Source organism: Arachis ipaensis, chromosome B6 (assembly GCF_059453495.1).
Source record: "Arachis ipaensis isolate K30076 ecotype BB chromosome B6, ASM5945349v1, whole genome shotgun sequence".
NCBI classification, from domain to species: Eukaryota; Viridiplantae; Streptophyta; class Magnoliopsida; order Fabales; family Fabaceae; genus Arachis; species Arachis ipaensis.
This window is the reverse complement of record NC_142441.1, coordinates 43,174,335-43,195,003: the sequence shown is the minus strand read 5'-3', so window position 1 is coordinate 43,195,003 and position 20,669 is coordinate 43,174,335. Positions and strand designations below refer to the sequence as shown.

The 20,669-nt window shown below is 37.6% G+C and overlaps 1 non-coding gene across 1 annotated transcript; it reads right to left on the bottom strand.

Moving 5' to 3' along the window:
• Positions 1-12,867: 12,867 nt before the first annotated feature.
• Positions 12,868-12,975, bottom strand: LOC148555333 (small nucleolar RNA R71). The gene has a single exon (XR_015886457.1). It is a non-coding gene; the product is annotated as a small nucleolar RNA R71 (small nucleolar RNA).
• Positions 12,976-20,669: the final 7,694 nt, after the last annotated feature.

The following is a 20,669-nucleotide window of genomic DNA, read 5'->3' as shown; positions in this document are numbered from 1 at the left end:
TAGGTGGACCCATTCCTTAATCTCCTTGTCTATTTAATTTTTCTGTTTTTAGATTTTTGAACTTTATGTTTTGTTTATGTTTGTGTCTTTACTATATGATCATTAGTATTTAAGTGTCTATGTCTTAAAGCTATGAATGTCCTATGAATCCATCACTTCTCTTAAATGAAAAATGTTCTAAAAACAAAAGAACAAGAAGTACATGATTTCGAATTCATCCTTGAAATTAGTTTAATTATTTTGATGTGGTGACAATACTTTTTGTTTTCTGAATGAATGCTTGAACAGTGCATATGTCTTTTGAATTTGTTGTTTATGAATGTTAAAATTGTTGGCTCTTGAAAGAATGATGAAAAAGGAGAAATGTTAATGATAATCTGAAAAATCATAAAATTGATTCTTGAAGCAATAAAAAATAGTGAAGAACAAAGCTTGCAAAAAAAAATGGCAAAAAAAAGAGAGAAAAAAAAAAAGAAAAAACAAGCAGAAAAAGCCAATAGCTCGTTAAACCAAAAGGCAAGAGCAAAAAGACAATAACCCTTTAAACCAAAAGGCAAGAGTAAAAAGAATCTAAGGCTTTGAGCATCAGTGGATAGGAGGGCCCAAAGGAATAAAATCTTGGCCTGAGCGGCTAAACCAAGTTGTCCCTAACCATGTGCTTGTGGCGTGAAGGTGTCAAGTGAAAAGCTTGAGACTGGGTGGTTAAAGTCGAGGTCCAAAGCAAAAAAAAGAGTGTTCTTAAGAACCCTGGACACCTCTAATTGGGGACTTTAGCAAAGTTGAGTCACAATCTGAAAAGGTTCACCCAGTTATGTGTCTGTGGCATTTTATGTATCCGGTGGTAATACTGGAAAACAAAGTGCTTAGGGCCACGACCAAGACTCATAAAGTAGCTGTGTTCAAGAATCAACAAACTAAACTAAGAGAATCAATAACACTATCTAAATTCTGAGTTCCTATAGATGCCAATCATTTTGAACTTCAAAGGATAAAGTGAGATGCCAAAACTGTTCAGAGGCAAAAAGCTACTAGTCCCGCTCATCTAATTGAAGCTAAGTTTCATTGATATTTTGGAATTTATAATATATTCTCTTCTTTTTATCCTATTTGATTTTAAGTTGCTTGGGGACAAGCAACAATTTAAGTTTGGTGTTGTGATGAGCGGATAATTTATACACTTTTTGGCATTGTTTTTACATAGTTTTTAGTATGTTTTAGTTACTTTTTAGTATATTTTTATTAGTTTTTAAATAAAAATCACATTTCTGGACTTTACTATGAGTTTGTGTGTTTTTCTATGATTTCAGGTAATTTCTGGCTGAAATTGAGGGACTTGAGCAAAAATCTGATTCAAAGGCTGAAAAAGGACTGCAGATGCTGTTGGATTCTGACCTTCCTGCACTTGAAATGGATTTTATAGATCTACAGAAACCCAATTAGCATGCTCTCAATTGCGTTGGAAAGTAGACATCCAGGGCTTTCCAACAATATATAATAGTCCATACTTTGATCAAGTTTTGATGACGCAAACTGGCGTTCAAATGCCCACTTCTTACCCTATTCTGGAGTTAAACGCCAGAAACAGGTTGTAAATTAGAGTTAAACGCCAGAAACAGGCTACAACCTGGCGTTTAACTCCAAAAAGAGTCTCTACACATGAAAGCTCAATGCTCAGTCCAAGCACACACCAAGTGGACCTGGAAGTGGATTTCTACATCATTTACTTATCTTATGTAACCCTAGCTACTAGTTTAGTATAAAAACTACTTTTAGTGATTTATTTTACATCTCTGGTTAGTCTTTGGATAATTTTATGTTCAGAGATCACGTTTAGGGGGCTGGCCATTCGGCCATGCCTGGACCTTCATCACTTATGTATTTTCAACGGTAGAGTTTCTACACCCCATAGATTAAGGTGTGGAGCTCTGCTGCTCCTCATGAATTAATGCAAAGTACTATTGTTTTTCTATTTAATCCAAGCTTATTCCTATTCTAAGATATTTGCTTGCACTTTAACCATGATGAATATGATGATCCGTAACACTTATCACTATTCTCAACCTATCAACGCGTGCCTGACAACCACTTCCGTTCTACCCTAGATCGAGCGTGTATCTCTTAGCCTCCATTCCGAAAGATCGGAGTCTTCGTGGTATAAGATAGAATTATTGGCGGCCATTCTTGAGATCCGGAAAGTTTAAACCTTGTCTGTGGTATTCCGAGTAGGATCTGGGAAGGGATGATTGTGACGAGCTTCAAACTCGTGAGTGTTGGGCGTAGTGACAGACACAAAAGGATCAATGGATCCTATTCCAACATGATCGAGAATCGACAGATGATTAGCCATGCGGTGACAGTGCATTTGGACCATTTTCACTGAGAGAACGGGAAGTAGCCATTGACAACGGTGATGCCCAACATACAGCTTGCCATGGAAAGGAGTATGAATGATTGAATGAAGGCAGTAGTAAAACAGAGATTCAGAAGGAGCAAAGCATCTCCATACGCTTATCTGAAATTCTCACCAATGAATTACATAAGTATTTCTATCTTATTTTATATTTTAATTATATTTTAAATATCAAAATCCCACAACCATTTGAATCTGCCAGACTGAGATTTACAAGATGACCATAGCTTGCTTCAAGCCGACAATCTCTGTGGGATCGACCCTTACTCACGTAAGGTTTATTACTTGGACGACCTAGTGCACTTGCTGGTTAGTTGTGCGGAGTTGTGAAAAAGAATTGAGATTATGAACGTACGTACCAAATTTTTGGCGCCGTTGCCGGGGAATAAACAATCACGATTTCGTGCACCAGCTTCTCCTCTTCCTGAGGAGTTTTCAGAGGTTCTTTTTTTTTTCTGGTTCCTCCAGATCAGGCTGAACATCTCTAAAAATGTCATCTAGCTCTAATTCAAGACTCTCAGTCATATTGACCTCTTCCACCAGGGAGTCAATAATATCAACGCTCATGCAGTCTTTTGATGTATCTGGATGTTGTATAGCTTTGACAATATTCAACTTAAACTCATCCTCATTGACTCTCAGGGTTACCTCCCCTTTTTGGACGTCAATGAGGGTTCGTCCAGTTTCTAGAAAAGGTCTTTCTAGAATGAGAGTTGCACTCTTGTACTCCTTTATTTCCAGCACTACAAAGTCAGTGGCAAAGGCAAATGGCCCAACCTTGACAATCATGTCCTCAATTACGCCTGATGGAATTTTAATGCAACCATTAGCAAGTTGGAGACATATTCGGGTTGGTTTGACTTCTTCAGTCAAACCAAGCTTTTTGATAGTGGATGCAGGTATCAGGTTGATACTTGCCCCAAGATCACATAAAGCTGTCTTGGTACAAGCATCCTCTAATGTGCATGGTATCAGAAAGCTTCTGGGATCTTTAAGCTTCTCTTGTAAGATTTTTAAAATGACTGCACTGCATTCTTCAATGAGAAAAACTTTTTCAGTATCTCTCCAATCCTTCTTATGACTTAAGATCTCTTTCATGAACTTAGCATAAGTGGGTATTTGCTTAAGTGCCTCTGCAAACGAAATCTTTATTTCAAGAGTCCTGAGATAGTCTGCAAAGCGGGTAAATTGTTTATCATGTTCCACTTGGCAGAGTTTCTGAGGATAAGGCATCTTGGCTTTATATTCTTTAACCTTAGTTGCTACAGGTTTATTTCCTACAGAAGTGGTTGGAGAAGCCTGCTTAAGGGGGTTGTTATCAGCACTTGCAGGTGTCTGATCCCTCATTAGCGTTTGAACACCAAAATTGGGTGCTGTATGGGCGTTCAACGCCAGATTTCCACCCTTTCTGGCATTTGAACGCCAGAATTGGCCATCCACTAGGCGTTCAACGCCAACTTCTCACCCTTTTCTGGCGTTTGAATGCCAGAATCATTCCTCTCTGGGCTCTTACTGTCCTCAGAGGGATTTTGGGCAGTGGTTTGGTCATCCTCTGTCAGTTGTACCTTTCTTGGCTTTCTGCTGCTTTGAGTTGAGACATTCAATGTCTTCCCGCTCCTCAAATGAAGAGCTTGGCATTCTTCTGTTATCTGTTTAGATAACTGCTGCCTTGTCTGATTCAATTGTTCCTCCATATTCTTGTTAGCATCTTTTGTTTCTTGTAGCATCTCTTTAAATTCTGCTAACTATTTTGTTATAGAAAATAGTTGCTGATTGAGTTCAGCAATTTATTCTGGAGGACTAAGTTCAGTGGATGCTGCCTCAGCTTCTTCTTTTATGGAGGTCTCACCACTTGAGTACAGGTGCTGATTACTGGCAACTATATCAATGAGCTCTTGAGCCTCTTCAATTGTCTTTTTCATATGTATAGATCCACCAGCAGAGTGGTCTAGAGACATCTGGGCCTTTTTTGTAAGCCCATAGTAAAAGATGTCTAACTGCACCTATTCTGAAAATATTTCAGAGGGGCATTTCCTTAGCATCTCTCTGTACCTCCCCCAGGCATTATAAAGAGATTCATTATCCTCTTGTTTAAAGCCTTGGATGTCCAGCCTTAGCTGTGTCATCCTTTTTGGAGGGAAATATTGATTCAGGAATTTGTCTGACAATTGTTTCCATGTTCTTATGCTGGCTTTGGGTTGGTTGTTTAACCACTTCTTAGCTTGGTCTTTTACAGCAAATGGAAATAGCAATAATCTATAGACATCCTGATCCACTTCCTTATCACGTACTGTGTCAGCAATCTGTAAGAACTGTGCCAGAAACTCAGTAGGTTCTTCCTGTGGAAGACCGGAATACTGGCAATTTTGCTGCACCATGATAATGAGCTGAGGATTTAACTCAAAATTGCTGACTCTGATGGGGGTATACAGATACTACTCCCATATGAAGCAATAGTGGGATTAGCATATGACCCCAAAGTCCTTCTGGACTGTTCATTTCCACTTAGGTCCATGATGGAGAAAGGGAGATGATGTGGATTGTAAATAAAAAAAATTTCTCCTTTTTTTTTGAAAACTGAAATTAAAGGAAAATAAAATAAAATAAAATAAACAAAAAATTGAATATAAGTTCAAAAATTAGAAGAAAAAGATATAAAAGAAAATTGAAAACTAAAATAATTAACTAATTAAAAAGATTTGAAAAATTGTGGGTGAGGATTTTCGAAAAATGAAGAGAGAGAAAATAGTTAGGAAGTTTTGAAAAAGATGTCTTAAAATTAAAGATACTTGTAAGAAAATAAATAAAAGAAAAGATTTGAAAAAGATATGATTTTAAAATTTTAAAGATTGAAACTTTCTTAACAAGAAAACACCAAACTTAAAATTTTTCAATCAAAATAATAGAATAGGACAAGTAATTCCAAAATTATAAAAAAAAGAAAAAGATTTTGAAAAATTTTATAAAATATTTTCAAAAAATATAAAAAGAAAATTGAAAAAGAATTTATTTTGAAAAAGATTTAAAAAGATAAATTTTTAAAATTGAAATTTTGACTTGATTAACAAGAAACTACCAAATTTTAAAAGTTTTGACTAAGTCAACCTAAAATTCGAAAATGATGAGTAAATAAAGGAAAAGATATTTTTTTTTTTGAATTTAATGAGGAAAGAGAAAAATAATAAAATGACACCAAACTTAGAATTTTTAGATCAAAACAAAGAAAACAAACAAGAAAACTTTGAATGTCAAGATGAACACCAAGAACACTTTGAAGATCAAGATGAACACCAAGAACAAATTTTGAAAATTTTTAAGAAAATAAGGACACAAAAAAATACCAAACTTAAAAATTTTTATACTTTGGACAATAATAATTCGAAAATGTATAAGATAAACAACAAAAGACACTAAATAAGAAAATTTAAAGATCAAATAAGGAAAATTATCAAGAACAATTTGAAGATCAAGAAAGAACTAAGAACATGTAATTAAAAATATGAAGAAAAATAAAAACATGCAATTCAAAAAATTGAAGGAAAATAAAAACATGCAATTGACACCAAACTTAAAACATGAAACTAAACTCAAACAGAAGACTCAATTATTAGTTTATTGGTTTTTATCTATTTATTAAAAATTTTCGAAAAAAATCTAGATAAAGAAAATAAGAATTTTAAAATTTTAACAAAAACAATAATAAAAGACTCAAAGAAAAATTAAAGATTAATAAAGAAAAATAAAATTTTTGAAAAGAAAATAAAAGACTCAAATTTAGTGACTCTAAACCAAAAAAGATAATTTTTTCCTAATCTAAGCATCAAGATGAACCGTCAGTTGTCCAAACTCGAACAATCCCCGGCAACGGTGCCAAAAAATTGGTGCACGGAATTGTGATCACACTTTTCACAACTCTGGTACAACTAACCAACAAGTGCACTGGGTCGTCCAAGTAATACCTTACGTGAGTAAGGATCGATCCCACGGAGATTGCCTGCTTGAAGCAAGCTATGATTATCCTATAAATCTTAGTCAGGAGATTCAAATGATATGAATGATTTTGTTTATGAAAAGTAAATAACATGAAATGAATGATACTTGTGATTCAGTAATGAGGAACAGGTTGAGGTTTCGGAGATGCTCTGTCGTCTGAATCTCTGCCTTCCTACTGTCTTCTTCTCCAAACACGCATGGCTTCCTTCTATGGCAAGCTGTATGTTGGTGGATCACCGTTGTCAATGGCTACCATCTGTCATCTCAGTGAAAATGGTCCAGGTACGGTTTCTGTACGGCTAATCAACTGTCGGATCTCTCATCTCGGATGAAAAATACCAGGCATAGCTACCGCACGGCTAATCATCTGTCGGTTCTCGTTTGTGTCGGAATAGGATCTCTCTATCCTTTTGCACATTGTCACTACGCCCAACATTCGTGAGTTTGAAGTTCGTCACAATCATCCCGTCCCAGATCCTACTCAGAATACCACAGACAAGGTTTAGACTTTTCGGATCTCAAGAATGCTGCCAATTGGTTCTATCCTCTACCACGAAGGTTCTAATCTCATGGGTTTGAATGCTCTATTGTCAGGAGATGCAAGTCAAACTCATGGATTAGAAACCCAAGAGATACGCACTCAAGCTCTCGCCCAATGACTACGTTGAGCTCAGATAGAACGGGAATGGTTGTCAAGCACACATTCATAAATTTGAGAATGATGATGAGTGTCACGGATCATCATATTCTTTATATTGAAGTACGAGTGAGTATCTTAGAATAGAATCAAGCGTGATCGAATAGAAAACAATAGTAATTGCATTAATCCATTGAGACACAGCAGAGCTCCCTACCCCCACCTATGGGGTGTAGAGACTCATGCCGTAGAAGATACAATATAAGATGTAAAATGTCATCCATTCAAAATGAATCTCTAAAAATAGTTTTTATACTAAACTAGTAACTTAGGTTTACAGAAAATGAGTAACTAAGTGCAGATAGTGCAGAAATCCACTTCTGGGGCCCACTTGGTGAGTGTTTGGGCTGAGCTTTGAAGCTTTCACGTGCATAGGCCATTCTTGGAGTTAAACACCAGCTTGGGTGCCAGTTTGGGCGTTCAACTCAAGTTTTGGTGCCAGTTCCGGCGTTTTACGCCTGAAAAGGGTCTCTGGCTGGCGTTTAACGCCAGTATGGGCCATCAAATCTCAGGCAAAGTATGGACTATTATACATTGCTAGAAAGCCTAAGATGTTAGCTTTCCATCCCGATTAAGAGCGCGCCAATTGGACTACTGTAGCTCCAGAAAAATGCATTTGAGTTCAGGGAGGTCAGAATCCAACAGTATCTGCAGTCCTTTCTCAGCCTCTGAATCATATTTTTGCTCAGGTCCCTCAATTTTAGCCAGAAAATACCTGAAATTACAAAAAAATACACAAACTCATAGTAAAGTCTAGAAATGTGATTTTTTCATGATAACTAAATAAAAATATAATAAAAAGTAACTAAAACATGCTAAAAACTACCAAAAAACAATGCCAAAAAGCGTATAAATTATCCGCTCATCAGTAACGTTGAACCAACAACGCTATCTCAAACGTGGGTGGCCAACGTGCGCGATCTTGATCTCAAAATCATGAACATGAAAAAGCGCAACGACACGCACGCGTCTATAGCGCATACGCGTGGGTTTAACTTTTAAGAATCCATGCGCACGCGTGGATTGGAAATTCTTACAATCCACGTGCACGCGTGGCTGACGCGTATGCGTGGATAGACCAACGTTGGAGGGAACGTTGCCAGTCAAACGCTGAGGCCAACGTTCTTCTAAAAGCTTTTGAAACTGGAATTGGGATTTTTGCATCCACGCGCACGTGTGGATGCGTATTATGACCCCAAGGGCGCAAACGTGCAAGGCACGCGTACGCGTGGGTAGAAGAACGTTGGCACTCCAACGTTGAATCAAACGCCAATGACAGCAAGCAGGACTGAATTTTTAAAAGGGTGTTTGAATCAACGTTGGCCCCCAAGCGTGGACTCCAACGTGCTGCATCAGAACTTTACAATTCAAGCAGATCTCTTCTCAGCAACAAGGGAAACCAATTGGAGCAACTTCAACCCAATTCAATCAAGGCCAAAAGACCAATTCAGAGATTGAAGATCAATAAAAGAAAAGTGTATAAATAGCTTAGAATTCAAGTTAGTAAAGGGGAATTTTAGCTGGCGGAGAGATCCTGACACTCTGCTAATTTTAATTTTCTGCAATTCTTTCAATTCTGCAATGTATCTTTCAATTCCATTTTACATTCTAAGAGCTATGAACAACTAAACCCCTTTCATTGGGTTAGGGAGCTCTGTGTAATTCAATGGATCAATATTATTTTTCATTTTTCTTCTTCTTTCTTTTCTCTTGATTTCGCTATAAGGCTTTCGTTCTTCATCCTATTGGATAGTTATCTTAGGAAAGAAGCTATTCATAATTGGATCTCCTTTGAACCTTCAAAGAGGAATGAGGAGATCATGCTAGAATTGCTCTCTCACATTGGATTAGATGGGGGTTTGGATGGATATAGTGACATGTAATCCTACCAATACTTTGTTCTATGAATTTGTGTCGTAGAATCAGTGACCAATCTTCATCTCTTCCCATGAGCACTTAAATCAAGGAATTGGGCGATTGTTCATTGATGAGCGAATAATTTATACGATTTTTGGCATTGTTTTTACATAGTTTTCAGTATAATTTAGTTAGTTTTTAGTATATTTTTATTAGTTTTTAATTAAAATTCACATTTCTGGACTTTACTATAAGTTTGTGTGTTTTTCTGTGATTTTAGGTATTTTCTGGCTGAAATTGAGGGACTTGAGCAAAAATCAGATTCAGAGGTTGAAGAAGGACTGCAGACGCTGTTGGATTCTGACCTCCCTACACTCAACGTGAATTTTCTGGAGCTACAGAACTCCAAATGGTGCGCTCTCAATTATGATGGAAAGTACACATCCAGGGCTTTCCATCAATATATAATAGTACATACTTTGCTCGCGTTTAGACGACACAAACTGGCGTTCAACGCCAGTTCCATGCTGCATTCTCGAGTTAAACGCCAAAAACAGGTTACAAAGTGGAGTTAAACGCCAGAAACAGGTTACAAACTGGCGTTGAACTCCAAGAGAAGCCTCTACATGTGTAAAGCTCAATGCTCAGCCCAAGCACACACCAAGTGGGCCCCGGAAGTGGATTTCTGCATCATTTACTCATCTCTGTAAAACCTTAGTAACTAGTTTAGCATAAATAGGACTTTTTTACTATTGTATTGGACATCTTTGGAATTATCTTTGGATTATCTTTTGATCCTTTGATCACGTTTAGGGGGCTGGCCATTCGGCCATGCCTGGACCTTATTACTTATGTATTTTCAACGGTAGAGTTTCTACACTCCATAGATTAAGGTGTGGAGCTCTGCTATTCCTCATGAATTAATACAAACTACTACTGTTTTTCTATTCAATTCAAGCTTATTCCTTCTCTAAGATATCCATTCGCACCCAAGAACATGATGAATGTGATGATTATATGACGCTCATCATCATTCTCACCTATGAACGCGTGCCTGACAAACACTTCCATTCTATATGCAAGCAAGCTAAATGAGTATCTCTTAGATATCTAATACAGAGGACCGAGTCCGAGATATTAGAATCTTCGTGGTATAAGTTAGAACCCATGGACGACCATTCTTGAGATCTGGAAAGTCTAAACTTTGTCTGTGGTATTCCGAGTAGGATCTGAGAAGGGATGGCTGTGACGACCTTTAAACTCGCGAGTGCTGGGCATAATGACCGACGCAAAAGGATAGTAAATCCTATTCCAATATGATCGAGAAGCGACAGATGATTAGCCATGCAGTGACATCGCATTGGACCATTTTCACAGAGAGGATAGGATGTAGCCATTGACAACGGTGATGCCCTACATAAAGCTTGCCATGGAAAGGAGTAGGAATGATTGGATGAAGACAGCGGGAAAGCAGAGGTTCAGAGGAACGAAAGGCATCTCTATACGCTTATCCGAAATTCTCACCAATGTATTACATAAGTATCTCTATCCTAGTTTATATTTCAATTATGTTTTAATTATCAAATCTCCATAACTATCTGAATCCACCTGACTGAGATTTACAAGGTGACCATAGCTTGCTTCAAGCCGACAATCTCCGTGGGATCGACCTTTACTCATGTAAGGTTTATTACTTGGACGACCCAGTGCACTTGCTGGTTAGTTGTGCGAAATTGTGACAAAGTGTGATTCACGTTTGAGAGCCCCAAGCCATTGGCGCCATTGTTGAAGATCACGATTTCGCATACCAAGTTTTTGGCGCCGTTGCCGGGGATTGTTCGAGTTTGGACAACTGACGGTTCATCTTGTTGCTCAGATTAGGTAATTTTATTTTAATTCTAAGCTTTTTATTTCCTATTTTCGAAAGATACAAAAAAAATTATTTTCCTCTTTTTTGTTTTTCCCAATTAGTTTTCGAAAAATCAAAATAAAATAAAATAAAATTTATAAAATCATAAAATCAAAAATATTTTTGTATTTCTTGTTTGAGTCTAGAGTCAAGTTTTAAGTTTGGTGTCAATTGCATCATTTTAATTTTCTAAAAAAAAAATTATTTTCGAAAATTTCATGCATTGCATTCTTCATGATCTTCAAGTCGTTCTTGGCCAGTCTTCTTGTTTGATCTTCATATTTTCTTGTTTTGTGTCTTTCCTTGTTTTTCATATGCATTCTTGAATTATTAATGTCTAAAGAATAAAAATTTTTAAGTTTGGTGTCTTGCATGTTTTCTTTTCTTGAAAATTTTTCAAAAATAAGTCTTGATGTTCATCTTGACATTCAAAGTGTTCTTGGAGTTCATCTTGACATTCAAAGTATTCTTGCATGCATCATGTGTTTTGATTCAAAATTTTCATGCATTGAGTCTTTTTGATGTTTTTCTCTTTCTTTATTAAAATTCAAAAATAAAAAAAATATCTTTCCCTTTTTCACTCATAAATTTTCGAAAATTTGAGTTGACTATTTTCAAAACTTTTTAAAATTTAGTTGTTTCTTATGAGTCAAATCAAATTTTCAATTTAAAAATTCTATCTTTTTCAAATCTTTTTTAAAAATCAAATCTTTTTCAATTTTTCTTTCATATTTTCGAAAATTTCAAATTAATTTTCAAAATCTTTTTCTTATTTTATTTCATATTTTCGAATTCAATGCTAACAATTAATGTGATTAATTCAAAAATATTAAGTTTGTTACTTGCCTAATAAGAAAGGTTCAATATTTAAATTTTAAAATCAAATCTTTTTGTTTCTTGTTAGTCAAGTAATCAACTTTAATATTCAAAATCAAATCTTTTTAAAATTCTTTTTCAAATCTTTTTCAAATTAAATTTCAATCACATCTTTTTCAAAATTTAATTTCAAAATCTTTTCTAACCTCTTATCTTTTCAAATTGATTTTCAAATCTTTTTCAATCAATCTTATCTTTTTATTTCAATCATATCTTTTTCAAAACTACTTAACTAATTCTCTCTCTCTAATTTTCGAAAATCCCTTCCCTCTTCTTCAAAATTCCTTTTTAATTAACTAATTGTTTTAATTTTTAATTTAATTTGATTTCAATTTTAATTTTCAAAATTTAACTTTAAATTTTATTTTTTAATTTAATTAATTTTCGAAATTCCCTCTCTCTCATCTCCTTCTATTTATTTATTCATCTACTAACACTTCTCTTCCACCCAAAATTCGAACCCCATCTTCCTCTCCGTGTTCGAATTTTACCTCTTCTCCTTCTTACATTCTTCTCTTCTTATACTTGAATAAGGAATCTCTATACTGTGACATAGAGGATTCCATATTTTCTTTTCTGTTTTCTTCTTTTTCATATAAACAGGAACAAGGATAAGAACATTCTTGTTGAAGCCGATCCTGAACCTGAAAGGACTCTGAAGAGGAAGCTAAGGGAAGCTAAAGCTCAACTCTCTGGAGAAAATCTGACAGAAATTTTCGAAAAAGAAGGAGACATGGCCGAAAATAATAACAATGCAAGGAAGATGCTTGGTGACTTTACTGGACCAAATTCCAATTTACATGGAAGAAGCATCTCAATTCCTGCCATTGGAGCAAACAACTTTGAGCTTAAACCTCAATTAGTTTCTCTGATGCAACAGAACTGCAAGTTTCATGGACTTCCATCTGAATATCCTTTTTAGTTCTTAACTGAATTCTTGCAGATCTGTGATACTGTTAAGACCAATAGGGTTGATCCCGAGGTCTACAGGCCTATGCTTTTCCCATTTGCTATAAGAGACAAAGCTAGAATATGGTTGGACTCTCAACCTAAGATAGCCTGAACTCTTGGGATAAGCTGGTCACGGCTTTCTTAGCCAAGTTCTTTCCTCCTCAAAAGCTTAGTAAGCTTAGAGTGGATGTTCAGACCTTCAAACAGAAAGAAGGTGAATCCCTCTATGAAGCTTGGGAGAGATACAAGGAACTGACCAAAAAGTGTCCTTCTGACATGCTTTCAGAATGGACCATCCTGGATATATTCTATGATGGTCTGTCTGAGCTATCAAAGATGTCACTGGACCATTCTTCAGGTAGATCTATTCACCTAAAGAAAACGCCTGCAGAAGCTCAAGAACTCATTGACATGGTTGCAAATAACCAGTTCATGTACACTTCTGAAAGGAATCCTGTGAATAAAGGGATGCCTATGAGGAAGGGAGTTCTTGAAATTGATACTCTGAATGCCATATTGGCTCAGAATAAAATATTGACTCAGCAAGTTAATATGATCTCTCAGAGTCTGAATGGATTGAACTAATCATCCAACAGTACTAAAGAGGCATCTTCTGAAGAAGAAGCTTATGATCCTGAGAACCCTGCAATAGCAGAGGTGAATTACATGGGTGAACCCTATGGAAACACCTATAATCCCTCATGGAGAAATCATTCAAATTTCTCATAGAAGGATCAAAAAAAGCCTCAACAAGGCTTTAATAATAGTGGAAGAAACAGGTTTAGCAATAGCAAGCCTTTTCCATCATCCACTCAGCAACAGACAGAGAATTCTGAGCAGAATCCATCTAGCTTAGCAAATATAGTCTCTGATCTATCTAAGGCCACTTTAAGTTTCATGAATGAAACAAGGTCCTCCATTAGAAATTTGGAGGCACAAGTGGGCCAGCTGAGTAAAAGAATCACTGAAACTCCTCCTAGTACTCTCCCAAGCAATACAGAAGAGAATCCAAAAAGAGAGTGCAAGGCGATTGATTTAACCATCATGGCCGAACCTACAAGGGAGGGAGAGGACGTGAATCCTAGTTAGGAAGACCTCCTGGGACGTCCAGTGATCAACAAGGAGTTTCCCTCTGAGGAACCAAAGGAATCTGAGGCTCATCTAGAGACCATAGAGATTCTATTTAACCTTCTTCTGCCCTTCATGAGCTCTGATGAGTATTCTTCTTCTGAAGAGAATGAAGATGTTACTGAAGAGCAAGTTGCTAAGTACCTTGGTGTAATCATGAAGCTGAATGCCAAATTATTTGGTAACGAGACTTGGAAAGTTGAAACTCCCTTGCTCACCAATGAACTAAATGCATTGGATAGGCAGAAATTACCCCAAAAGAAACAGGATCCTGGCAAATTCTTAATACCCTGTACCATAGGCACCATGACCTTTGAGAAGGCTCTGTGTGACCTGGGGTCAGGAATAAACTTAATGCCACTCTCTGTAATGGAGAAACTTGTGATCTTTAAGGTGCAAGCTGCTAGAATCTCATTAGAGATGACAGACAACTCAAGAAAATAGGCTTATGGACAAGTAGAGGACATGTTAGTAAAGATTGAAGGCCTTTACATCCCTGCTGATTTCATAATCCTAGATACTGGGAAGGATGAGGATGAATCCATCATCCTTGGAAGACCCTTCCTAGCCACAGCAAGAGCTGTAATTGATGTGGACAGAGGAGAGTTGGTCCTCCAATTGAATGAGGACACCCTTGTGTTTAAAACTCAAGAATCTCCTTCTGTAACCATAGAGAGGAAGCATGAAAAGCTTCTATCACTGCAGAGTCAATCAAAGCCCCCACAGTCAAACTCTAAGTTTGGTGTTGGGAGGCCACAACCAAACTCTAAGTTTAGTGTTGAACCCCCACATTCAAACTCTAAGTTTGGTGTTGGGAGGTTCCAACCTTGCTCTAATTATCTGTGAGGCTCCATGAGAGCTCACTGTCAAGCTATTGACATTAAAGAAGCGCTTGTTGGGAGGCAACCCAATGTTATTTAAGCATATCTATTTTATTTTCTTTTTTCTATTTCATGTTTTATTAGGTTGATGATCATGTTAAGTCACAAAAACTACTGAAAAATCAAAAATAGAATGAAAAACAGAATTGAAAATAGCACACCCTGGAGGAGAGAAGTCTGGCATTTAAACACCAAAAACAAGCATCTGTTTGGCATTTAACGCCAGAAACAGGTACCAAGCTGGCGTTTAACGCCAGAAATAAGCATCTGTCTGGCATTAAATGCCAGAAACAAGCTACATTTGGGCGTTTAACGCCAGAAATAGGCAGCAGTCTGGCGTTAAACGCCAGGATTGCACAGCAAGGGCATTTTACACGCCTAATTGGAGCAGGGATGTTAAGTCCTTAACCCCACTGGATCTGTGGACCCCACAAGATCCCCTCAGATCTGTGGACCCCATAGAACTCCCACATTTTCTTCTCTCCTCTTCACACCTTTTCATAACACTCCTCCCTAAATATCCCTCACCAATCACCTCAATCACTCTTTTTCATCACCTCTTCACCACTCACATCCACCTTTTCTTCCCCATAAACCCTACCTACCTTCAAAATTCAAACTTATTTCCCTCCCAAACCCAACCCTAATAGCCGAACCCTACACACCCCCTCACTCCTATATAAACACCTCACTCCCTCTTCATTTTCACACAACACAACACTCTCTTCTTCTCCTTGGCCGAATATATCTTCTCCCCCCATCTCCTCCATTTTCTTCTTCTTCTACTACTTTCTTTCTTCTTTTGCTCGGGGACGAGCAAACATTTTAAGTTTGGTGTGGTAAAAGCATAGCTTTTTGTTTTTCCATAACCATTAATGGCACCTAAGACCAGAAAAACCTCTAGAAAAAGGAAAGGGAAGGTAATTGCTTCCACTTCTGAATCATGGGAGATGGAGAGATTTATCTCAAAGGTCCATTAAGACCACTTCTATGAACTTGTGGCCAAGAAGAAAGTGATCCCTGAGGTTCCTTTCAAGCTCAAAAAGAATGAGTATCCAGAGATCCGACTTGAGATCTAAAGAAGAGGTTGGGAAGCTCTCACCAACCCCATTCAACAAGTCGGGATCCTAATGGTTCAAGAGTTCTATGCAAACGCATGGATCAATAGGAACCATGATCAAAGTGTGAACCCGAATCCAAAGCATTAGCTCACCATGGTTCGGGGGAAATACTTAGATTTCAGTCCGAAAAAAGTAAGGCTGGCGTTCAACTTGCCAATGATGGAAGAGAACGCACGCCCCTACACAAGAAGGGTCAACTTTGATCAAAGGTTGGACCAAGTCCTCATAGACATATGTGAGGAAGGAGCTCAATGGAAAATTGACTCAAGAGACAAGTCGGTTCAACTAAGAAGGCATGACCTCAAACCAGTGGCTAGGGGATGGTTAGAGTTCATTCAACGCTCAATTATTCCTACTAGTAATCGGTCTGAAGTTACTATAGACCGAGCCATCATGATCCATAGTATCATGATTGGAGAGGAGGTGGAAGTTCATGAGATTATACCTCAAAAACTTTACAAGGTGGCTGAAAAGTCCTCCACTTGGGCAAGGTTAGCCTTTCCTCACCTCATATGCCACCTCTGCAATTCGGTTGGAATTGACATAGAGGGAGACATCCTCATTGAAGAGGACAAGCCCATCACTAAGAAAAGGATGGAACAAATAAGAGATCATGGACCTCAACAAGAGCATAAGGAAATTCCTCACCATGAAATCCCTGAGATGCCTCAAGGGATGCACTTTCCTCCACAAAACTATTGGGAGCAAATCAACACTTCCCTAGGAGAATTAAGTTCCAACATGGGACAACTAAGGGTGGAGCACCAAGAGCACTCCATCATCCTCCATGAAATTAGAGAAGATCAAAGAGCTATGAGGGAGGAGCAAGAAAGACAAGGAAGAGACATAGAAGAGCTCAAGAGCACCATTGGTTCTTCAAGAAGAGGAAGACGCCACCCTCACTAAGGTGGACTCATTCCTTAATCTCTTTGTCTATTTATTTTCTGTTTTTTGGTTTTTGAGCCTTATATGTTATTTATGTTTGTGCCTTTACTATATGATCATTAGTGTCTAAGTGTCTATGCCTTAAAGTTATGAATATGAATCCATTACCTCTCTTGAATGAAAAATGTTCTAAAAACAAAAGAACAAGAAGTACATGGTTTCGAATTCATCCTTGAAACTAGTTTAATTATTTTGATGTGGTGACAATACTTTTTGTTTTCTGAATGAATGCTTGAACAGTGCATATGTCTTTTGATATTGTGGTTTATGAATGTTAAATATGTTGGCTCTTGAAAGAATGATGAAAAGGAGAAATGTTATCTGATAATCTGAAAAATCATAAAAATGATTCTTGAAGCAAGAAAAAGCAGTGAATACAAAAGCTTGCAGAAAAAAATGCAAAAAAAAAGAGAAAAAGAAAAAAAAAAAGCAAGCAGAAAAAGCCAAAAGCTCTTTAAACTAAAAGGCAAGGGCAAAAAGCCAATAGCCCTTAAAACCAAAAGGCAAGGGTAAATAAAAAGGATCCAAGGCTTTGAGCATCGGTGGATAGGAGGGCCTAAAGGAATAAAATCCTGGCCTAAGCGGCTAAACCAAGCTGTCCCTAACCATGTGCTTGTGGCGTGAAGGTGTCAAGTGAAAACTTGAGACTGAGCGGTTAAAGTCATGGTCCAAAGCAAAAAAAAAAAAAGAGTGTGCTTAAGAACTCTGGATACCTCTAATTGGGGACTTTAGCAAAGCTGAGTCACAATCTAAAAAGGTTCACCTAGTTATGTGTCTGTGGCATTCATGTATCCGGTGGTAATACTGGAAAACAAAGTGCTTAGGGCCACGGCCAAGATTCATAAAGTAGCTGTGTTTAAGAATCAACATACTGAACTAGGAGAATCAATAACACTATCTGAACTCTGAGTTCCTATATATGCCAATCATTCTGAACTTCAATGGATAAAGTCAGATGCCAAAACTATTCAAGAGGCAAAAAGCTACAAGTCCTGCTGATCTGATTGGAGCTAAGTTTCATTGATATTTTGGAATTTATAGTATATTCTCTTCTTTTTATCCTATTTGATTTTCAGTTGCTTGGGGACAAGCAACAATTTAAGTTTGGTGTTGTGATGACCGGATAATTTATACGCTTTTTGGCATTATTTTTACATAGTTTTCAGTATAATTTAGCTAGTTTTTAGTATATTTTTATTAGTTTTTAATTAAAATTCACATTTCTAGACTTTACTATGAGTTTGTGTGTTTTTCTATGATTTCAGGTATTTTCTGGCTGAAATTGAGGGACTTGAGCAAAAATCAGATTCAGAGGTTGAAGAAGGACTGCATTTGCTGTTGGATTCTGACCTCCCTGCACTCAAAGTAGATTTTCTGGAGCTACAGAACTTCAAATGGTGCGCTCTCAATTGCGTTGGAAATTAGACATCTAGGGCTTTCCATCAATATATAATAGTCTATATTTTGTCCGAGTTTAAATGATGCAAACTGGCGTTCAATGCCAGTTCCATGCTGCATTCTGGAGTTAAACGCCAGAAACAGGTTGCAAAGTGGAGTTAAACGCCAGAAATAGGTTACAAACTGGCGTTCAACTCCAAGAGAAGTCTCTACACGTGTAAAGCTCAATGCTCAGCCCAAGCACACACCAAGTGGGCCCCGAAAGTGGATTTCTGGATCATTTACTCATCTCTGTAAACCCTAGTAACTAGTTTAGCATAAATAGGACTTTTTTACTATTGTATTGGACATCTTTGGAATTATCTTTGGATTATCTTTTGATCCTTTGATCACGTTTAGGGGGCTGGCCATTCGGCCATGCCTGGACCTTATCACTTATGTATTTTCAACGGTAGAGTTTCTACACTCCATAGATTAAGGTGTGGAGCTCTGCTGTTCCTCATGAATTAATACAAAGTACTACTATTTTTCTATTCAATTCAAGCTTACTCCTTCTCAAAGATGTCCGTTCGCACCCAAGAACATGATGAATGTGATGATTATGTAACGCTCATCATCATTCTTACCTATGAACGCGTGCCTGACAAACACTTCCGTTCTACATGCAAGCAAGCTAGAATGAGTATCTCTTAGATATCTAATACAGAGGACCAAGTCCGAGATATTAGAATCTTCGTGGTATAAGTTAGAACCCATGGACGGCCATTCTTGAGATCTGAAAAGTCTAAACCTTGTCTGTGGTATTCCGAGTAGGATCTGGGAAGGGATGGTTGTGACGAGCTTCAAACTCGCGAGTGCTGGGCGTAGTGACAGACGCAAAAGGATAGTAAATCCTATTCCAGTATGATCGAGAATCGACAAATGATTAGCCATGCAGTGACAGCGCATTGGACCATTTTCACAGAGAGGATGGGATGTAGCCATTGACAATGGTGATGCCCTACATAAAGCTTGCCATGGAAAGGAGTAGGAATGATTGGATGAAGACAGCGGGAAAGCAGAGGTTCAGAGGAACGAAAGGCATCTCTATACGCTTATCTGAAATTCTTACCAATGAATTACATAAGTATCTCTATCCTAGTTTATGTTTCAATTATGTTTTAATTATCAAATCTCCATAACTATCTGAATCCGCCTGACTGAGATTTACAAGGTGACCATAGCTTGCTTCAAGCTGACAATCTCCGTGGGATCGACCCTTACTCACGTAAGGTTTATTACTTGGACGACCTAGCGCACTTGCTGGTTAGTTGTGCGGAATTGTGACAAAGTGTGATTCACGTTTGAGAGCCCCAAGCCATTGGCGCCATTGTTGAAGATCACGATTTTGCATACCATTCATGCTTAGAGAGATTTGATTGCCAAGGAATTAGGACCTAATCACCTAAGATTGCCAAGGAGATCAATGAATGCATTGATTGAGGAAGAGATGAATATGAACTTGATCCAGAGAATTATCACATCTCCTGACCCCAATGAATCCCTTACTCTGGTCTTACCCATTCTTATTACTTTCTGCTCTTTAATTTCATGCTTAACCCCCATTCCCATCTAATTTCATGCAATTTAAGCTTCTATCATTTAATTTCTCGCACTTTAATTTTTGTCATTTAATTTCTTGCAATTTAAGTTTTCTACCAAATTTACATTCTGCAATCTCAACCCAATTTTGATTTCGCTCAACTAGCACAATTCTCCAATTAACATTGATCAACCAACCAATCCCTGTGGGATTCGACCTCACTCTACAGTGAGTTTTTACTTGACGACAATCCGGTGCACTTGCCGGTAGGAAATTGTTGAGAGACAGTTTTCGAGTGAATCAGAAGACCATTGAAGAAGCCATTGATGTCATAGAGACAGTGGCTGACAATGAGTATTTTTATGCCTCAGATAGAAGTAACAACAGGGGAGTCATGGAATTAAACCATATGGATGTAATCTTGGTCCAAAATAAGATGATTACCAAGCAACTAGCTGATTTGACCAAGCAAATAGAAAAGAATCAGGCCGCAGCCATCCACACTCAACCATCACCTCAAGGAGAGTTGGACACAGAGGAAGGAGTTAACTGGAAGGAAGCCAATTACCTTGGAAATTTATGTAGGCAAGCTCATGATCCATATTCTAAAACCTATAACCCCAGTTGGAAGAACTACCCAAACTTTGGGGGGGGGGGGAGGGAAACCAACAAAACCAAGGCCAAGACCACAAACCTCATAATCCCAACCAGTACACCTACCAACAATCTAATCCAAGATCATATCAATACCCATACAACAATTCTTCTCAGCCACCATATCAAGCCCAATCCAGTCAGCCTCAACATCCAAATCCCAATCCACCATCAGAGGATAAACTATCCAGGATTGAAGCTATGCTCACCAATCTTTGCAAGGAAATCTAGGACAATAGGAATTTCAAGGAAGACGTGAGAGATAGT